Raw genomic sequence first — 20,242 nt, 5'->3', positions numbered from 1 at the left:
CAGCCTAGGCACAGCCGTTATACCTGCCTTAACAATGATCCTGCACCTAAGTATACTAATTACAACTAAACCAAAGGCTAACTAATTGAAACAAAGAGTTAACCAGGCTAAACCAAGCTCTCGCTTTGCACATCTACGATTAGCTGAGCTAAGCCGCAGCCAATTTTTTTAAATGCTAATTCGCCTCCTTTTAAATTAGCACAGCCAACAGATTGAAATTTATTTATTCTATTTATTTCAACATAGTGTGACCCCAAAGGGCTACTGCATGAATCGAAAGTACCGAATACAAATTTAGCAAACGAGTAAAGGGAAAGCCAAACAAGATGCAAGGCGAAACCACAGGACAAAATATAAAAGAGGAATTCATCAGGTGACAAAGAATAAACATGGCCCAGTAAACTATTCCACAGTTCTATGGTGTGGACAAAAACAACATTTAAATTTCTTAGTGCAGTGCTGAGAAGGAGACATATTCAGACAAGATGGTGTTCAGCAGTTTTGATGAAGCTGCTGAATAAAGGAAATTGTGGAGAGGGACACTGCATGGAAAAACTTTAATGATTCAACGTGGTGACAGATAGAGAGAATGGAGCTGAATATTTCAAAAGAAGGTGTTAGCAGAATGGAAACTATTTCACGGGAACTTTCCCTGCGACTTATGACCCAATGCATGAGCTGCATTGTGATATCGCGTACATTAACATTAGCACAAAAGTTTTTCAATTACCACGATTTACGCATTTGCTTGCAAAATTACAGAATACATGACAAATCTGATTTACAAGGCGATGATACATTTTATGTGTAATATCTTTTCAGGGTGTATCAAATTACAATTAAATTTTCCTTCTTGAATTCCCTACAATTCAACCTTTACGACAGCAACGGACACTTTGTTTATTACTGCATGTTTGACTTGACACAAGCAGAAGTTCCTTGGGAAATAGTAAAGCAATGGTGGACAAACGACCATGGGTATATTATGCTTGTTTTATCTTGGTGCCCATTGCCACGTGGTTGCCTGATATGAAGCTTTAGAAAACAAGCACCATTAAAATATATTTATGAAATGACTAATGAATTCGTATCATTTGTTATCTTCACAGGAAGGCATGAAACAAAGCGGTTACGATAATGAAAGATCCTGCTTCTAGCTTTCATAAAAATAATTTTGAGTGATGTAGTGAAAGCCGGTACTTGTGTCTGAGATTTGTGTTTGATGATTTTTGATTTTGCTTCCGTTAGAATATACTAAATATTGTGTGAAAACTAGATAAGAATTCCACAATGTGAAGGGAAGAAAGGGGATTTATTAAATACAAACACTCTGCTAACAGATGGCTTGGAAGTTGCATAACTCAGAAACGCACACACACGTTCGCTCAGCAAATGTCATTTTAGCACTAGTGGGATATAGGAGCTTATTTTTTAGCGAGCAGTTTGTTGCTCATATCATGTTCTGTACCATTGTCTAGACAAATGCACATACACATCTCACATACACAATAATTTGGTTTCGGAACCAATTATCAAACTAACAATTTAGTGTTGAATCATTCTTTCAGCGCAAGCTGAAATTATTTTTTTTTGCTTCATGACATACAAACTACAGGCGAAAGAGGAATAATATTTTGCGTACTGATATAAATACTTGAACGTAGTTACTATACACAGCACAATATATAATACCCCTGAATTTATTTCTAAACCATGTAACGACTACTGTTAAATGATATCTCAATATGTCATCTTACATTGAAAAAGGAAACTGTATATATGAAAATTTTGTTCTTAGAATTAAAGATATGAACAAATGATATACACTACTTCAGAGAAGTAGACAATGACATTTGCATTTACAATGGTGCAATGTCCTCAACACTGATAACATGCTGACGTTTTGGCACATCATCGTGAGATTGACGTAGCGTAATACGTTTAGATAATTTTGCTTTATAAATCGATTTCCAAAGCAGGATCGCACTTTCATCAGCCCCACTACAGGCGTTTTACTGTCAAGCAAGAAAATCTTTGAAACGCTACTCAATGAAGAAGGCAAGCAAGACACAAAATTACACAATTACAATGTAACATCATGGAAACGCACTGTGGGTTCTAGCACAGATGCAGGTAAATCAGAAAGATAATGAAGACATAGTAAACAAAACCGCGCGTAAGCAGCCTCATTTATTCCGTGGAATGCACGGTAGCCTATAGACGCAAACACATTTTACACCGCTGCATAATTCTGACACACACCACATAAGACAAATTTAGGCTGCAGAGACGTGGTTTTTCTTAGGAATATTCGTGAGTCGCACGATATGCACAGAACGCATGGACGACAGGAGCGAAACCCGCGCAGATTCAGCAGAGTAACACGAAAGCAATGACGATGACACGAATGTAACCTGCACCAGCAGAACAATGAATCTTCGTAGATTTGATGCTTTCTGAATGAAATAGTTACAACGCGCACGGGAACATCGCACACTGCACCTGTGTACCTCGGAGATCGTGTCAACCATTTCTAACGCTACAATACCGGCTGACGACAGCAGCAAGTTATTTAAAACGAAGTGACGACGCAGGTGGCACGGGCAGTAGCGCGAGGCGCCCTGGATGGGCTTCAAAACAGCTAAGCGAACTCCAAGTTGTTCCAACCAGACTGCAGCGACGGCCTCCTAAGAATATCATAACTAAATCTCGAAGGCCATGTTTTTGCTGCTTGCATGCGGCGGAAGCTACTGTAAATCGAAAACACATCATAGAATTCCCTTGTTTGCTAAAGTACACTAGAAAATATAGAGTGTGCGATGGTTGTTTTTGCGTTTCAGCATCTGTCTGTAGTTGGGCGCAACAGGACACAAAACGAGAGTGTGCTGGTTATTTTAGGCATCACGGAGGCCTCTCAGCCTCACGAGTCTACAGGTAGCGCCACCCGCCGCCCCATTTCAAAAGGGTCGCTCATAGCATCACTCCATCAATCGTGTTCCTCCGTTTTAAACGTGCGGTTGGTCGTGCGAGCTGCTACGATGTGTTTGCTTCTTCGTGTCTTTGTGCTCGTTGTAATGAAATGTCACTTAGTTCGCGTGCACAAAAGTATCAGAATCTAGCTTGTGTCTCGCTGTAAACTCGCCGTATGTGTGGCGTGCTAGGCAAATGTGAACCAACGATTTTCATGCTGCGGAGTGCATTCGCTTTATCCGTAGTTGTGGAAAGTTCGGTGAACGTCGCAAAGAAATAATGTCTATTATTAGAGTTCCTCAACTGGTCCACTGCACAACGGCATATATGCTGCGATAAATTTTGTTCCACCGCCACTTGAAGGGCTCTTCTAGACCACGTCGTACCACGTAAAAGTTAAGTAATCATGCTTGCTAACAACATGCGGATTATGCATGCTTCTTGTGCATTTAGAGCGCCTTGCGAACATAAGAAATAGAACTCCTACGATGAAAGTGAAACCTGTTTGGATCCTTCCTGAGTGCTGATTAACAGAATTTGATTGCACAACATTTATTCGCTTAGTGCTAAATTGAAAATATTGATGAGCGTTTGCTTCCGATGAAAGTGATTAGGTTCGGTAACAATCGTGCTCATCATGTGCGCGAACAGCCGCTTTTATGCTGAAGTTGCTTAATAACGACTCATCTGCCTCTTCACCGATTATTACTGCAGTGGCGTTTGCTCTCTTACATAGGCTTCGAGGCTGTAAATAATCTCTGCTTAAGCGGTTTTTGGTTTACGAGCAGTCATATAGAAATATGTAAACCCCATGGAATCGATCTTGCCCGAGACAGCGAAAAGCAATGCGATATAGATGGCTGTCACATTCGCTCGTCGACTAGAAGTCGTACCCCATGCGAGTGACGACATTGAGCGGCGTCTCCTCGGTGTTGCCTGTATGAGGGCAGTAAATAGTTCCCGAAAGTGGCGTGATGCGTGCTTTATTACTTCAAGTTGACGGGTATTGCTGTAAGGAGCAGCGTAAAGTATTCTTTAAAGTCTTGCAGTAGGTTCTTAGCCTAGTGCGTATCAAAATCGTCGTTTGCTCGTTCCGTGCGACAATTGTAAGTACTTGACCGACTTACATCCAGTTCCGTCTTCGCGCTACTAATCAGTCGCTCGCTCATAGCAAATCTGGGCGACGAGCGACTAATTGTAGAAGTCTAGACAGCGTTGGTTGACACAACTTTGACGTAACTAATCATGACAAGGGAAATGCAAGATCAAGAATGGCGCTGACAGATGGAATAGCACACTGTGGCATAAAGGTTATAAACGACGATTGAGTGCCGCAGAAAGGCGGGCCAACGCTTCGACAGGAGCACCTATTTTCGTCAAAGACGGCCTCGTCATCGTCGGCATATTAGTTTTAACGGGTTCGTAGAGTGACGTCACGTGCGGTTGTTGTCGGTGGCGGCTGGTTGTAAAGGGATAGACGCCAAAAAACAAAAAAAATTTGCGCTTTCACCTGACGTCTGCAAGCATGGTTTTTAAGAGTATGGGACAAGAGCGGGAGAATGGGAAGGCCGGGAGAAAACCAAGACATAAAAAGACCTAGAGGGAAAATATAAGCCAGAAAAAAATAAGGGCATACGGGAGCGACAGGTGAGGGTGCTTTTAGGGGTGTCGTTGGCGGTATGCTTTTGTGGCTTTAGAAGAGCCGGTCAGTGCCTGAGTAACAAGAAAGACCATGTTTATGAAACCAAGTGATGGAAAAAGCACATTTGTTTGTATTGTAGTGTTGCTGCCTGTCAAAACGTTCACTGTCATGAAGGGGTCCCTATTATCACGACATTCATCAGTGACTTTGACGTAGTGCTGTTCCCAATCGTCAGTGGTGCAAACATCGTTTTCCTGACTATTTTTGTTGCTCCTTCGATGTGATCACAATGTGACCGCTTTAAAATGCGACGGCTAAAGGTTAACACAGGATTTGGTAGTATGAGGCCATGACCCACAACAGTGTCCACGTCTGGGAGGAGCACATAGAAAAGCAGGGACCCCACGGCTATTGCTGCAGCAATACGACGTGTAATCCAGTGATCGGGTCAGGTTTCTCTAAAGTGTATGTGTTCGCAAAAGTAGGATCTCTCTATCATTCCTGAATAAGTTTATCGACATATTACTTAGCAGAGTTTACTAAATAGGCTAAATATTTGTTCAACTTTATTCAACTTGTTCCTTATTTGTGATTGTAGACATTATGTGCAGATTATCTTGTTCACTATAAAGCTAGACCTGACATTCCTTAATGTTTGTATTTTTTCTTGCGTCAATCGCTCGGCTGCAACCTACATTTTATTTTTGCTTAGTACACAGTACATTTACCACATGGTAATATGTTTTATTGCTTTGCAACTTTCCTATGTCATAGCTTTTATTTCCACACTTTCCCCCCATATGCTACGCGCTCGTACACTTTCTGCACATGTAAGGAATCAAAGTGTGATGGGGCAAATATGTCAGACCTCTAAGCATGCGGCGCGCACACCATTATTTAACATTGATATTCAGAATTACTTGACGTAATTACTAACACGAACAAGACTGACGGGAAAAAGCTGGTATATGACAGAGCGCACTACCTCAACTGAAAAAGTTTATTCAGAAAAAAGTTCGAAAGATGCCACCGCATGCTCAAATAAATGCACAGACAGATGACAAACGAATGAGCCACGTAAGAGACAATCAAATGCTCAACAAAGCCGATAAATGGCCACAACAAGCCATTAGAAATCGTTCACCAGGTTCTCCTCAAGGCACAACACTTCTTTATCAGTGAGTTCCAGTGATAGAGCGCTTAGGTATTCATCAGCAGCTTTTTGCTAAGCGAAACACCTCAAATATTTCTTATCTAACTGCCTGGAAAACCGTTTGAGCACTTACGTCTTTTGAAAGCACGGCGAGCATTCACGAGTACATTTTCGGCAGCGCTCAACCAAGAGAGCAGCGCCTGCTAGAGCGTTTACAGCATTCCTGTGCTCTCTAAGCTGGTGATTCAGGCACACGCTTGTTTGTCCAATATAGAACTTTCTACAGGGATGTAGAATCTTGTATACTACCCCCACTCACTCCTCTCTGTATTGCCTTCGGGCCTTGAAAGTATGCTAAATAAATAAATAAATAAATAAATAAATAAATAAATAAATAAATAAAGTGGGTGGCGTGCTCCTTAATGCATGTACTTAATTGACTTCCGGCGTTGTTTACCGGCCTGGTCATTCTTGCGAACTTGAGTGGCGCTGAAAAAACACCTACACCGCAGTTGTTCGCACACCTTTTGATTTGGCGGTGGGACACAGCGTCTATGTATGGCACAGCCATCGGGCGCCCACCGGGACGTGCATTATTACACTGAGCGGCTGCTGGTTCAGTTTTACCTCTTTAATGAGGCTGTCAGTGAGTGACACCAAGGTGTGATCGGGACACCCGGCCCTACATGAACGGCTCGCTTTTTGCTGAACGCTGCAGGAAACCTGCTGCTCAAGATTTGACCACAACAGCTCTCGGGCAGTTAGGAGCTATGCATCTTTTAACTTGGAGTGAGCCAAACGGTAGTCAAGCAAGGGCTTCTTGCTCCTAAGATAGTAATCCAACATAGGCAACTGCATTTAGAATCGTACGAATATCGAAGAATTGCGGGTGGTCATCTAGTGGCAATTCATTTGTGAACTATAGTCATACTGCGCACTTTTAAAAAACACCCTCAACGTTTTCAATAGCAACTACACTCCCCTCAATACACGCACGCCCACTTCACGCCCACTGTATATCCAATAACGCACGTCCCATTGGGCGCCCTGCGACAGTGCCATACGTACACGTGGTGTCCCGCCATCTAAAAAAACGTGGCGCACAAGTGCGGTGTAGGTGCTGCTTTTTCAGCGCCACTAAGCTAGCAAGAATGTGCCGGTTGGTAAACAGCACCATGAGTCAAGGTACATGTACTAAGGAGCATGTCACCCGCTTTATTGACTGCAATGTGTTATAGAAGGTTACACTTTCCTGTAGAAAGTGCTATATTAAACAAGCGGACAGGTGATTAAATGACCTACTTAGGGAGCAACGGACCATTCTAAATGCTATAGCAGCCGCAGGCCGCTTGTATGACCACTGCCGAAGATGTACTCGTAAATGCTCTCCGTATTTTCATAGCACACAAGTACTCTGTTCGTTCGCGAGCAAAAAATATTTCTCGGTTACGTGTAAATCAGTGTAGATAAATTTAATATGTTGTTTTGAGCTAGAACATCCTTACCATTTGTTATTCCCGGTCAGTATAGTAGTACTCCTCTGGCTTTATATAAAGCGTGCCAATAAATACTTCTAATCAATGCATAACTTAGCGCTTGTTGGTGATAGCTGAACTTAGACATCATGACAAGTGAAAAGGAACACGCCAAGAGAAACAGACTGGATATGCGCTAGACATCAACTGAAGGGTTTAAGGACAAAAGCAGCAACACACAAGTTGCGCAGAAACCTACAAAGAGATGAAGAATTCGCAGTTGTCAATCGACAACATTCCAGTGCCGCTGGAGGTATGCTTTTTCCTTGCCATGCAAGGCCAGGGAAGCAGTGATCACACATTTCTAACTCGCAGATTTTTCTAGCTTGCTTCGCAAAGCAGCGCATGACATGGGTGCCCTGAAAGTCAGCCTTGGACGAGCACCGCATTTTATGATCTGCCATATGTGCACCCCTGCTAACGACTAAACAGCAGCGCGATGTTGTCTCAATCTTTCATTGGCTCATCGGCCGGTAACATCGGCCGACGTAACATTTTCCGCAGTAAAGTGGGATCCAGTACACCGCACCCACTTTTCACTTCTCCAAACGTGTAGTGTGCTTAGTTAGTTGCACAGACTTCCTTGGTAGCACCATTCACGATATTGCACATGCGTCCAAGCTTACCAAGCACCGAAAAAACGCGACCAAGATGCCGCTTTTCCCAGTCACTCTCTTGATGCGTTGAGTGAGGTCAAGAATGTGTGGTATAACCGCAGGCCGTGCATTTTTGGTTTCAAGCTCATTGTGGCATGTCTGGGTCTCTCAATTCACTTCTGTAAACAGGATGCCTGCTATGGAAGCCAACAATTCTGCAGGAAATTCAGCACTCTGCCGGTGTAGCACTTTGGCCTGAAAGCTGCATGGAACATGATGGTCACAAGAAGACTTTTGAGAGTAGTGTGCGTGTAGTCTTTCTCATTACCCCTTTTCACATTCATGGAATCGGCTGCATCGTAGCTAAGGACTGGTTTTTTAGACCTTCAATCTTATGAATAGCACACCTGACCGTCATGAAAACTGATACTGATATCGAGAAACTCAAGGCATCCCTCTTCAGGTAACTGAGACGTGAATTAGAGCATTTTGCCAAAAAATGTTAAGCACCTGGCACTTGGTTCAAAAGCGCTTCAAAATGCTCAGGCCGCACATCCCTTAGAATATCTACGTAATCATCAACACACCTGAAAATATGTAGCATCTTAGCTGCAGATACTGTGTCAAGGCAGATGGAAGTATGTTTGCCACAAAATAACAAGAACGGATCACCTAAACAGGAGTGTACATGATTCAATACAAGTTCCCTGCTTTTGAAGGATGGGGTTGTGATTTCAGGCGGCGGCTGCAGAGTGCAGGTAAAATATTAAACTTTTCATAAAGTTGACAATGAACAAACGAGTACAATATTCAAAGGCAACAGGAGTAAAGTCTGATGTTTTCGCAGATAGCGTAAAAGTGTTCGCATTGCAGAATAGAATCAAAAAAGATCAACTACATCAGTAGAAATTGTTTATAGTGGCAGAACAGGATACGCATGCTTGGAATGATAATCTAAGACAGTCTCCAAATTCGGCATGAGGTAAAGCTCATACACTTAAAGCAATTTGAGATTCTTTTGGGAGAATCTAGAGCAGGTGCCTTGCCCCGAATCTTTTTCAGTCATAATCACCCTGAATGGCCTCCCCTTTTTGTCCATTTTTACAGCGAAAAACATATCCAGATCTTTATTGCACAACTTGTGGTCTTGTTGAGGCTTTGCAAGTTCAGCTCATCACATAAAGCCAAACTTTTCTTCTCTAACTCCATCTATAAACAGTTGATGGGCAGGACATTTTTTATATTGTTAAGCTGTTTCCGAGAAGACTACCCTGGGAGTCACCACAAGTTCCCCCTCCTTTATGAGACACCAATAGAGCTAAGTTAGTTTTTGTTTTTCAAAACAGAGTAATGATAAAGACGTCTGTCAGAAGGTGTTCACTGTCTTATATCCAGATGACTCCATAGTAATGTCAGCTTTCAGGTCTGGAACACCAATACCTTTTTGAATAAAAGTAACTTAGTGCTATTGGCTGTCGTCTCGAAAACACTCCACAAGCTGCATCGAATAATTTTATGCCCTTCAAGTGCTCATGGAAAGAATTAGGACAGAAACTTTCCCTCATCCGATGAGTTTAACTTGCAAAGCCTCAAGACTATGGGTGTTGCAAGTAAGCAGATGCAGGGTTCTTTTCTCCATAAAAAACGGACAAAAGGGGGATACAATTTGCGGCTGTATGTGACTGAGAAAGATTCATGGCAAGGTGCCTTGTCTAGATTATTGCAAAATCATCTCAAATTGCTTTAAGTGTATGACCTTTACCTCGTGCTCAATTCTGGGAGCATCTTAGGTTATCTTTCCAAGTATGAGTGTCCTCAGCAGCCATTATACACCTTTTCTGTTCATATAGTAGATTTCTTTATTGTATATCCAAAACAAACATTTTTCCACTGTCTGAGAAAACATCAGTGACATTGGTACTGTTGCTTTTCGAAATTCCACAGGTTTGAACATTGACAACATTATGGAAATTTCAAGATTTTACGTGTGCTCTACAGCAGTCTCTTTTAAACACACCCCTGTTCTTCAAAAGGAGGGGATATGTACTCGATCATTTATATCTCCTGTTTTGAGTGACGTTTGTACTTTTGTGACGCACTTATTTCCACATGTCATCACACAGCATCGCAGCTAAGGCTTTGCACATTTTCAGATATGTTGGTGATTTCTTAGTTATTCTACAGGATGAGCGGCCTGAGCATTTTGTAGAACCTGTAAACCAACCGCTTGGTGTTTTTCATTCTTTTGGCAAAGGGTTCAAATTCACCTGAAAGGGATGCCTTTGAATTTTGCGTAATGGTCAGGCGTGCTGAAGACGCCATCCACGGTCTAAAAAAACAAGTCCACAGTTATAATTTGGCCCATTCCAAAACTTTGAAAACGGGTATAGCAAAGACGCGCAGAAACTCTTGTGACCATCAGGTTGCGGCAGCCTTCAGCTTCCATGTGCTGCGCCTGCGCACTGCTCTCTACTACCGCAAAATTGTTCGCTTCTATAGCAGGAAGCCTCACTAATAAGTGAATTCACGGAGCCAGCTATGCCACAATCAGCTGGAAACGAAAAAGGCAGTGCCTGTGCTTGTGTCAGACGTTCATGACCTGTCTCACAGTAGCAAAAAGGTGGCTGAAAAATGGGGCGTCCTCTCGTTTTTGTTTTTGGTGCCTGGTAAGCTTCTACGTTTATGCAATATCGTAAGTGATGCTACCAAAACCGGCTGCACAACACAGCACACCACACGTTTCGATGAGGGAAGAGTGGGTGTGATGTGTGAAAAATGTCATCTTTGCAAGACCGGCCAATGCGTCAATGAAAGATTTAGAGCGCATTGAGCGGCCGTTAAGTTATTGGCAGGGGGCGTACATTTGGCAGATCCGTGCCGGCAGTGCTCGTGCATGCATGGCTTCAGGGCACCCGCGTCCTGCACAGCTTTGCAACGAGCAAGCTAGAAATTTTTCGACGCCTTGTGCATTAGCAACAAAACTGACAAATGTGTGAGCACTTCTTCCGTAGCCTTGCATGCCACAGAAATAGGGTAGCTCAAGTGGCACTGAAATACTTTTAAGTGACAACCGCATCTTCATACTTTCGTGTGCTTCTGCGCGAGCATGTGCAGTGCTCTTTTTTCGTCAATAAACCCTTCAGTTAATGTCTAGTGCCCACCCAGTCTATGTGTATCTTATTTGTATTTGCATCCTTTCGTGCTCCTTATGATGTCCAAGTTCGTTTACTTCAGTATTTATGGTACCTGTTGATAGCGTCATCGCACCAAGTCAAATGTTGTTAATATGCAAGTGGTATTTTGGCTATCAGCATTGCTCACAGTGTGATCAGATACACATAATAGCGGAGTTGTTCTGGTTGGCTGGTGTCGTAGCGCAAGCTTTGTGTGTGACGTCTTTTGATATCTAAATATGGTCTGATATAGTGGCGCCACACGAGCCTGTGACGTCATAGCGTTTTCTGTATAAGAGCAAGCCGATCTTGGCAATAAAGTAAGTTGTCTTTCTGCTCCTGGACCGTTGTCGCTCTTCTGCGTTAGTTCATCTGGTGACGAAGATGGGATCACCGTGACCTGGCCTACTGGACACCATCAACGAAGATGCGGCGGCCATCGAGAGTCTTGTAGGGGTGACTACGGGATCTGTATCTGGCGGTTGTTGCGGCTCGGCCAGGCACCTTGCGTCGGGAAGTAGCTGCAATGGTTCAGCTGAGACAGGCCTCGCAAAGGAGTGACGCAAATGGTCAGCATGCACAAAGCGCACTTCACCCGCCACATTCACAAGATATGTCACTGGGCTTACAATCTGAGTAACTACGCCGTCTTCCCATACCACATTTTCACCACGAACGCATTTAACAAGCACTTTGGCACGAAGATGCGGCAGCTTAACGAGGCCACGCTACTACCGGAGGCGTCGCTACCATAGGTCTCGCAAAGGAGTGACGCAAATGGTCAGCATGCACAAAGTGCACTTCATCCGCCACATTCGCAAGATCCCGTAGGATGGCTGTAGACGAAGCAGTGTAGCAATGCTTTTAAAGCGACTAAGCATCTGCTTCTAAACAGCCATGCTCTTACTTACTACAACGCACGCAAGCCGCTCGGGTTGCAATGTGACGCGTCTGCGTACGGCGTTGGAGCTGTTATTTTTCACGTGCTACCGGACGGAGAGGAGCGTCCGATAGCCTTTGTTTCACGAACTCTGACGTCAGCTGAGAAAAATTATGCACGATTTTTGGGCTTCAAAAGTTCCACAAGTTTCTTTTCGGTAGACAGTTTATGTTGTACGCAGACCATCAGCCACTCGTAAGCATCTTGGCACAAAACAAAGCGACACCGTCGCAAGCAGCTGCGAGATTGCAAAGATGGTCCTTGATAATGTCCGCGTGCAGGTATACGCTTAAGTACCGCAAAGGGGCTGAAATCGAAGTGGCTGATGCTCTGTCTCGTCTACCTCTACCGTCCTGTCCCAAATCTGGGAGTTCGGAATGCTTTTCCGTGTTCAAAAGCACTCCGTTGAACTCTTCTGACGTAGCTAAGGCAACTGCACGGGATGGCGAACTGTGCAGAGTGGTCGAGTACACGCGATATGGTTGGCCTTCAGAAGTGCCTAACGAGCTCCAGCCATACTACGTTATACGTGTAGAGCTATCACTCGAGTAAGGTTGTGTCACGAGGGACACAAGGGTGATCGTACCCGAGGCATTGCAACCGGCTGTGTTGTCCTTGCTACATGAGGACCACCCAGGCACCTCAAGGATAAAAATGCTGGCTAGAGGCTTCATTTGGTGGCCAGGTCTCGATAAAGCAGTATATTACGTACGAACCTGTCGGGTTTGCCAAGTCGTGCAACCAACCGCGCAGCCTGTACCACTACACCCTTGGCCTTATCCGTCCAAGGTTTGGCAAAGGCTGCATGTTGACTTTGCTAGAAAGGACAGCTTAACTTTTTAGTCTTAGTGGACGTCTATTCTAAGTGGATTGAAGTGTGGCTAATGACCTCAACCATCACAAGACAAACGATTTCCAAACTTCGAAGTGTCTTCGCGGCGTACGGATTTCCCGACAAAATTGTGAGTGATAATGGGCCGCAATTTGTATCACAAGAGTTCGAAGACTTCTTGGCCAAGAATAACATAAAACATACAAGAACGCCGCCCTATCACCCAATTTCGTACGGGGCAGCCGAACGTCTAGTCCAAACAACGAAGCGCGCATTGCTGAAACAGCTGCTATCAGATGTCTCGCAAAACCGAGAATAGGTGCAAACCGGTTTAGACAGCTTTTTGATGAGCTATCGAAACACGCCACATAGTGTGACAGGCAGCACTCTTAAAGAGGCAACCTAAGACCAAGTTGTCGTTCCTCAAACCCGATTTTAAGCAAGATATGCTCAACAAACAGCTGAACAGCAAGCGGCAGAAAGATAAGCACCAGGGTACTGAACGTGGATTCTTAGTGAGTCACAATGTGTTCGTTAAATGCGTTCGTCGTGAAAATGTGGCGTGGGAAGACGGCGTAGTTCCTGAGACTGTAAGCCCAGTGACGTATCTTGTGAATGTGGCGGGTGAATTGCGCTTTGTGCATGCTGACCATTTGCGTCACTCCTTTGCGAGGCCTGTCTCAGCTGAACCATTGCAGCTACTTCCCGATGCAAGGCGCCTGTCCGAGCCGCAATAACCGCCACATAAAGATCCCGTAGTCACCCCTACAAGACTCCCTATGGCCGCAGCAGAAACCGTGGAATCTGCATTACGGGACTCTATGCAGAGTCCAACTCCTCGGGCTTCAACCGACCCTCCGACTACGGCAGCAATAACGACTTCACACAAGGACACATCCCCAGCAGAACAGAGCACAGAAGTTCCAAGCAAGCCCGAAGTTATGCCTCGACGAAGCGACCGTGTGCGACGTCCGCCGGATATGTTTAGACATGAGGACTTCAGGAAGTGAAGTGCGTACTTAATCTAAGTGGGAAGGGATGTCGTAGCGCAAGCTTTGTGTGTGACGTTTTGTGATATCTAACTATGGTCTGATATAGTGACGCCACACTACCCTGTGACGTCATAATGTTTTCTGTATAAGAACAAGCCGTTCTTGGCAATAAAGTTAGTTGCCTTTCTGCTCCTCGACCACTGTCGCTCTTCTGCGTTAGTTCAGGTGGCACAACCTGTACTTCTTTCTGCACATGCTGAAATACACTACTTGGGCTCAATAAAACTGCGTATGTGTTTCTTGTATAGCCTTTAAATATTACTTTCAAACAGAGGTGTGCCATATAATTTTCTTTGCAGCCCTTGCACTAATGCTACTGGACCTACCTGCTCCTTTAGGTTACGTTTATTGCACATTCAGACAGGCTTCTTTGTGCTATTAGCACTTAATGACATATATTTTGTGAACTTCAACTTTGCTACGGACGTGACACCGATGTAGAAGACAGTGCACATGGAGTTAACAAAAGATATCTACCAGCTAGCCTCCCAACACATTATCCTTGAGTTAATGACCTAAAACTGGTAATAAGGTAGCCTCATTACCAAGAAAAAATTATTGTTGTCATGAACAATAACTGCAGGCAAACGCACTCTATGAAGTATAAAGGATATAAACAGGGATAAGGTGCCTCAGAAAGGCTGGTGAACGTTTCGATAGGAGGATCTATCTTCGTCAAAGGTGGCCTCGTCATCCTCGACATGTTAGTTTTAAAGGATTAGTGCAGTGACGTCACGTGCGATTGTTGTCGGTGGCAGCAGGTTGTAAAGGGAGAGACTTCAAACAGAATGAGAACTGTCGCCTGACGTCTGTGAGCATGGTTCACAAGACGAGGGGACCAGAGCGGGGCAGTGGGAAGGCGGAGACAAAAGGAAAGAAAGAGAAAGCGAGAAGATAAAGGGTACATCGAAAAGAAAAAAGAAAGAAAGAAAGAACAAGAACAGAAAAAGAGGGGCATGGGAGGTGGTGGGGTTGCGAGAGGTTAGGGAGCATTCAAGGGTGTCATTGGCGGCATGTTTTTGTGGCTTTAGAAGAGCCGGTCAGGCGGTCAGTGCGCGAGTAACAAAAAAGACCCAAAAAGACATCAATTGAAAGAGTGACATTAGTGGCCTAACAGCAGTGTATCCAGAAATTTTGAAGGAGTTAAGATGGCGACAAGGAGTATGGGCACCAATGCACGAGTAACTGGAAGGCAGCGGCATGGTCTTTCAAGGGACGTTCGCCCCAGTAGCTCTACGTAGGTGTCGTTACGGCGGTATACAGAAATGGCGATACCCTGTGTGGCTGAGGTGCCGAAAAAGGTATACTGGCATCTGGGACTTTGCAATATGTTGGTGAGGGCGTTTCAAAAAATATAACAAAAACAGACAAAACCAAAGGAAGGGGTGAACCGAAACCGGAATAACAAATTCGTAAGGTGACGTGCGCAGAAGCGGGCGGAGGCACGTGTAATTGTGAAAAGGGGCTCGTGCACTCGATTTAAACTTAAAAACATAAAATAGTATAATAAGTTGAGTAGTAAGCAGGAAAAAAAAATTTGAAATAGAGGAATAGGTGAGGCTAAGAATTAAGGTGAGCTGGTGGTATAATGTGTTTTGTGCCTTGGTTGATGATATCAGAATTTCTCATTTAAGTTGCCGCGTGCCACAATATTTTCCCGTCGGGTATAGGCATTAAACTTGTGTATGAGGCATGATTTCGTATATTTCTTTTCGCGAGGTGAACGGAAATTGGTTTGTAATATATAGAGCCTTGCATTGTCGAATATATGGCCATGTCTTTTAAAGTGGCTGGTTACTGCTTTAAGTAAATTGTGTTCGGTATCCGCGCGGTGACCGTTTAGTATAGCATGAATTTGTTATCCACTCTCACCTATTTATTGTTTGCTACAAGCGGCCCATTCTAGACAGTAGACTACGTTGCTTGATGTGCAGGTTACTTTGTGCCCCAACGTACCCGAAGCTACTTTGCGAGTAATTCGGCGCTATACTTTTTACTGCAGTAGCGGATTTATTATGTTTGCATGTAGAGCACCTGGGGCGGCCACAGCGACCAGTTCGCAACATCGTCTTTGTTCTTAGTTTGGCATGCACAAAAATATTTTTAAGATTAGTGTTGCGTCTGTAGGCTAATCTGGGCGGGGAGGGAAAAATCTTAAGTTTCTGGTTGCTGGTGAGAATATGACAGTATTTACTGGGGATGTTGTTCACGTTGGGAGTTCGTTTGAGAATTTAGTAGTTAGAATAGGGGTTGTGGTTTTTGTGATCCTGGGGCGTGGCTTGTGAACCTCGGCTCGATCAAGTTTGGTTGCAGTGGTGTAGGCTTCTTGAAGGTCACTGTTTGGGTGGTTCCTGTTGGATAGGGTTTCTTCAAGGTGATCGAATCTATCTATGTTGTCTTGGTTTTCAACGCAAATGCGACGTAGTCGTGTGACTTGGCCATTAAAGGTGCCTTCTGAAAGAAATGATGTGCTGTATGTTGTACGTGTGATTCCAAAGGATGCAGGGATTTTTCGCTTCTAAATTGATCGAATTATTTTTTTTTCTTTCGATGAAGACGGGATAATCCTGGCATTTCAGCCATAGACAGCTTTTCTATAAAAGAATTTGCACTGATGTAACAAATTTGTCTTTTTCAGGCAGAGCTGTAGCCCTCGGGAAGATCAGAGGGTGCGGCTGGCTGTGAACTGGTTGCAGCTTCCAGAAGAGTTCTAAGTTTCATTACAAGACTCATCTCGGCATCGGGCTAAGGTGTCATATATTCAAAAATAAAACGCTAGAATAAAATATAACCAGTGGGGCCCTGGAAGAGGGGCTCCAACCGCAGTAACCAATCACAGTATTTATTGTACTAAACTTCTTTCTCGTTCTCCCTTACCGCGGAAGCAGGAGCCAACTTGCAAAAGTGCCTAGACGCTTTTACCGTCATGCTTCATAAATGTGAAGCGTTTTTGACTACTGTAGGCACTTCGTCTGTCTGTCGGCCTGCACTGGAATATATCTGGATATATATTACATGCAATTATAATAAGAATGGCATGCCACTACAAGGAGGACATGCATGTATGTTATGCCGTGCACGCATGACCCAACAAGCATTATATGGCATGAGTCAGAAGGTATGCATGCCATGATATCACCTGAATGAATGATTACGTGAACGACATCACATGCATTTGCGCGTCATATTTGCGCCCCGTCATGATATACTGCTATACATGATAGTTTGGGTTACACAGTATATGGACATCATGTCATGACATGTCATTCGTCTTATCTCATGCATGCATGTGATACATATCACGCACGTCATGTCATTCATATCACCTACATGTCACGCATGCGACACCACACATGCATGTCTTCCTCATGGCATGCATGCACGTTACCATTGTCATCTCATGACAAGTGATGTAATTTATGTCACCCATCCATGTCCAGACATGTCCTTGCCATGTCATGTGATACATGTCATGACATCTAATGAGAATACTGAGATGTCATGAAATATTTTATACATGACATATTTGCATTTCGTGCCATTTTTGCCATGTTACGCGTGTCATGTGATGGCATTCATTCATGTGATTCACGCCATGACATTGGTGAAGTCATGCATGTCATTGATAATGTCTTGTAAGGCAAGTTATGTCATTTATGTCAGGACATGCATGCCACTCATGTCATGCTAATCATGGCATTATTGTTTTTTTATGTCATGCCACGCATAATAATGAAGCGGTACATTGCGATGTGATGTGAGAGGCACAGGTGTTTAGGATTCAGTGCTGGGTGGCGAAACATTTACGTAATATTAGAGCACGTTATTGCACTCCACGTGTACCAGTCGGTAGCAGACTAGATAAGCAAGAGACGTTAAGCGTATTGGAGGAAAATGCAAGGAAGAAATTGATACGACCGGATCTAATAACGGCATAGGTAGCGATACAAGGAAAATAGATAGGCTTTAAAAAGAGCGATTACAGAGATGCATACAAAGATGCTGGGATGAAAAACATGTTCAGTATACCGGAATAAATAAAGCAGGCTATATGACTACTTGTGTAAGCCACGTTTCGAAGGGGATGCCAATAAACCATCATCATCTCGAGCTGTGAAAGGAAAAGGTACGCGTTACTCCATTCCCTTTGCGTACAGGGGCACTAGCTACCATAAGTGTACTATTGCGCATGGTGGCTCCAAAAGTCGTCTCACATGGCCAGTAGACGTGTGCTGTTTCAATGTACATCTTTGATGCTAACTTCAGTAGCTAGTTAATTGCCACTGAGAATGTGCCGCTGTAGAATCACCAAAACAATCATTTCAATTCCTCTCATGGTCGGTAGAGTCATACTCTTCGCGGACGTCACCGTTAAACGGTACAGCATGGAGAGTGTGAAGCAGCATGCAGTAGCAGCAGGATAGCGGCAGAGAAGCCCGGCGTCATTACGGCCACCCAATTTCGCGATCGATGATTTCGACCAGGCGAATGTACCATGCGAAAAAATTCGGAAGTTTTCTCGTGCTGGGCAGAATCGAGTTCACTTCACATGTTCTCTTTAATGACAGCAACCCAACTCTTTAGCGACCGATGCCATGAATGGAGTGGCCATGCTCCGCTCTTCAATATATTTCGCTAGAATAGCAGCTTGGGCTTGTTGGTTTTCCATCCTCCTGTTAACAGCGCAAAATGTAGACGAGAGACGAGAGAAGACAATATATGTCTCGTCAACTTGGGTCGCTGAGTCTGTGCTACTAAGCGTGCAGCCAGAAGATGAGCGATTCTCGGCGTTCACACGGACCAGCGCATCGCGCATGTCCTATGCGAGAGCGCGCATGGGCTCCTCGACAGCGCGCCACTATATGGCGCAGCGTGTCCAAATAAAAAGCGCGAAAGAGAAGCCGCGCTGCAGCAATATGCGTTTCCCTTTGCAGGCACTGACGCGCCATGCAAGTCGTAGGCAAATGGAGGCTTCGTGGTTGCGGCGCTAAATGGCGCAGATTCTTTATAGGAAAGCCCGAGCGAAAGAGAGAGAGAGAGAGAGGAGTCCCGCTGCTGTACACGCGTCATGCATAAGATGTTTCTCCAGTTGCAATGCGTTGTGCCGCTATATTGCTTGAGTGATAAGTAAATTACCGCAAGCGGTATTCTTCACATGGGTTTTGCGGGATCTTACAGCGACGCTGTATACCTCTACCGTACAAGGAAATTTTCTTGTCGTTATGGTAAGCAAAAAACTCCCTTTACGTGGGCCTATACCGAAGATAGTGCAATGTCGGCCCCACCCGCGGCGCAGGTTAAGCAGGCGTTATGCACTCCCCATACGTGGGCCGATCCCGAAGATAGTGCAATGTTGGCCCGACCCGCGGTGGAGGTTAACCAGGCGTTAAGCACTCCCCATACGTGGGTCGAACCCCAAGATAGTGCAATGCCGGCCCGACCCGCGGCGGACCTTAAGCAGGTGTTAAGCACTCCCCATACATGGGCCGATCCTGAAGATAGCACAATGCTAGGCCGACCCACGGCGGAGGTAAAGCAGGTGTTATGCACTCCCCATACGAGGGCCGATCTCTAAAGTAGCGCAATGCCAGGCCGTCCTGCGGCGGAGGTGAAACCGGCGTTAAGCACTCCCCGTATGTGGGCCAAAATTTATACTTTGATGGCTTTTGCGAAGCTCATAGTAATGCACATTCTGGAACATACGCGACCATCAACGATTCCGCTTGAAAGCAAAGCTAATTATGTGCATGGACGACGTATTTCGCCCATAAGGCTCGTAAACAAGCTTAAATTACCACTGCTCTCGTCGTGTTTTATCGTTACTTGTCTTTCTGGGTAAAAGCTAAGCTAATAAAGAAGTAGAGTCGCAAAAGCCAGTATTGGGACTAACTAGCTCTTCACCGTCACCACCAACGCGACAATATATACAGTACTAGACAACCACTCCCCACAGAGCACATCAAAAAGGCCATAGAAATGCCACATTGCCACACATTGAAGAATCCGCTGTCTTAGGAGATATAGCCATATGCTCCACTAACAGGAGTGATCGGTAAGCAGCTGCAATTTTTATCAGAAATGAAGCCTTATTGACTTTTGCAAGTGAAATCTGCCTGCCTACATATACAATGGTCGTGCAGACGTACACAGATATTTTTTGAGCATAGTAAAAGAAAACGAGCAAAGCTTATGGCACACAGAGTAACAATAACAAAATTACCACTTTATTTAAAGTTAACCAATTTTCTTAACCATGCAAAACTGTTTTTAGCGTAGAGAAAAAGAACATTTTGTAAATGAAATCCGCTGTGTTAATTTTGGAGCAAACGTTTTCAATTTTTCAGAAATG

General features: G+C 44.3%; 1 protein-coding gene across 1 annotated transcript in view; it reads left to right on the top strand.

Annotated features, from left to right (window-relative positions):
- Positions 1-20,242, top strand: part of LOC129385821 (uncharacterized) — a 36,310-nt gene that overhangs the window by 8,246 nt on the left and 7,822 nt on the right. The gene's annotated exons all lie outside the window — the stretch shown is intronic.

Source organism: Dermacentor andersoni, chromosome 7, assembly GCF_023375885.2.
Source record: "Dermacentor andersoni chromosome 7, qqDerAnde1_hic_scaffold, whole genome shotgun sequence".
NCBI classification, from domain to species: Eukaryota; Metazoa; Arthropoda; class Arachnida; order Ixodida; family Ixodidae; genus Dermacentor; species Dermacentor andersoni.
The sequence above is the reverse complement of the archived record's forward strand: the minus strand, read 5'-3'. Positions and strand labels throughout refer to the sequence as shown.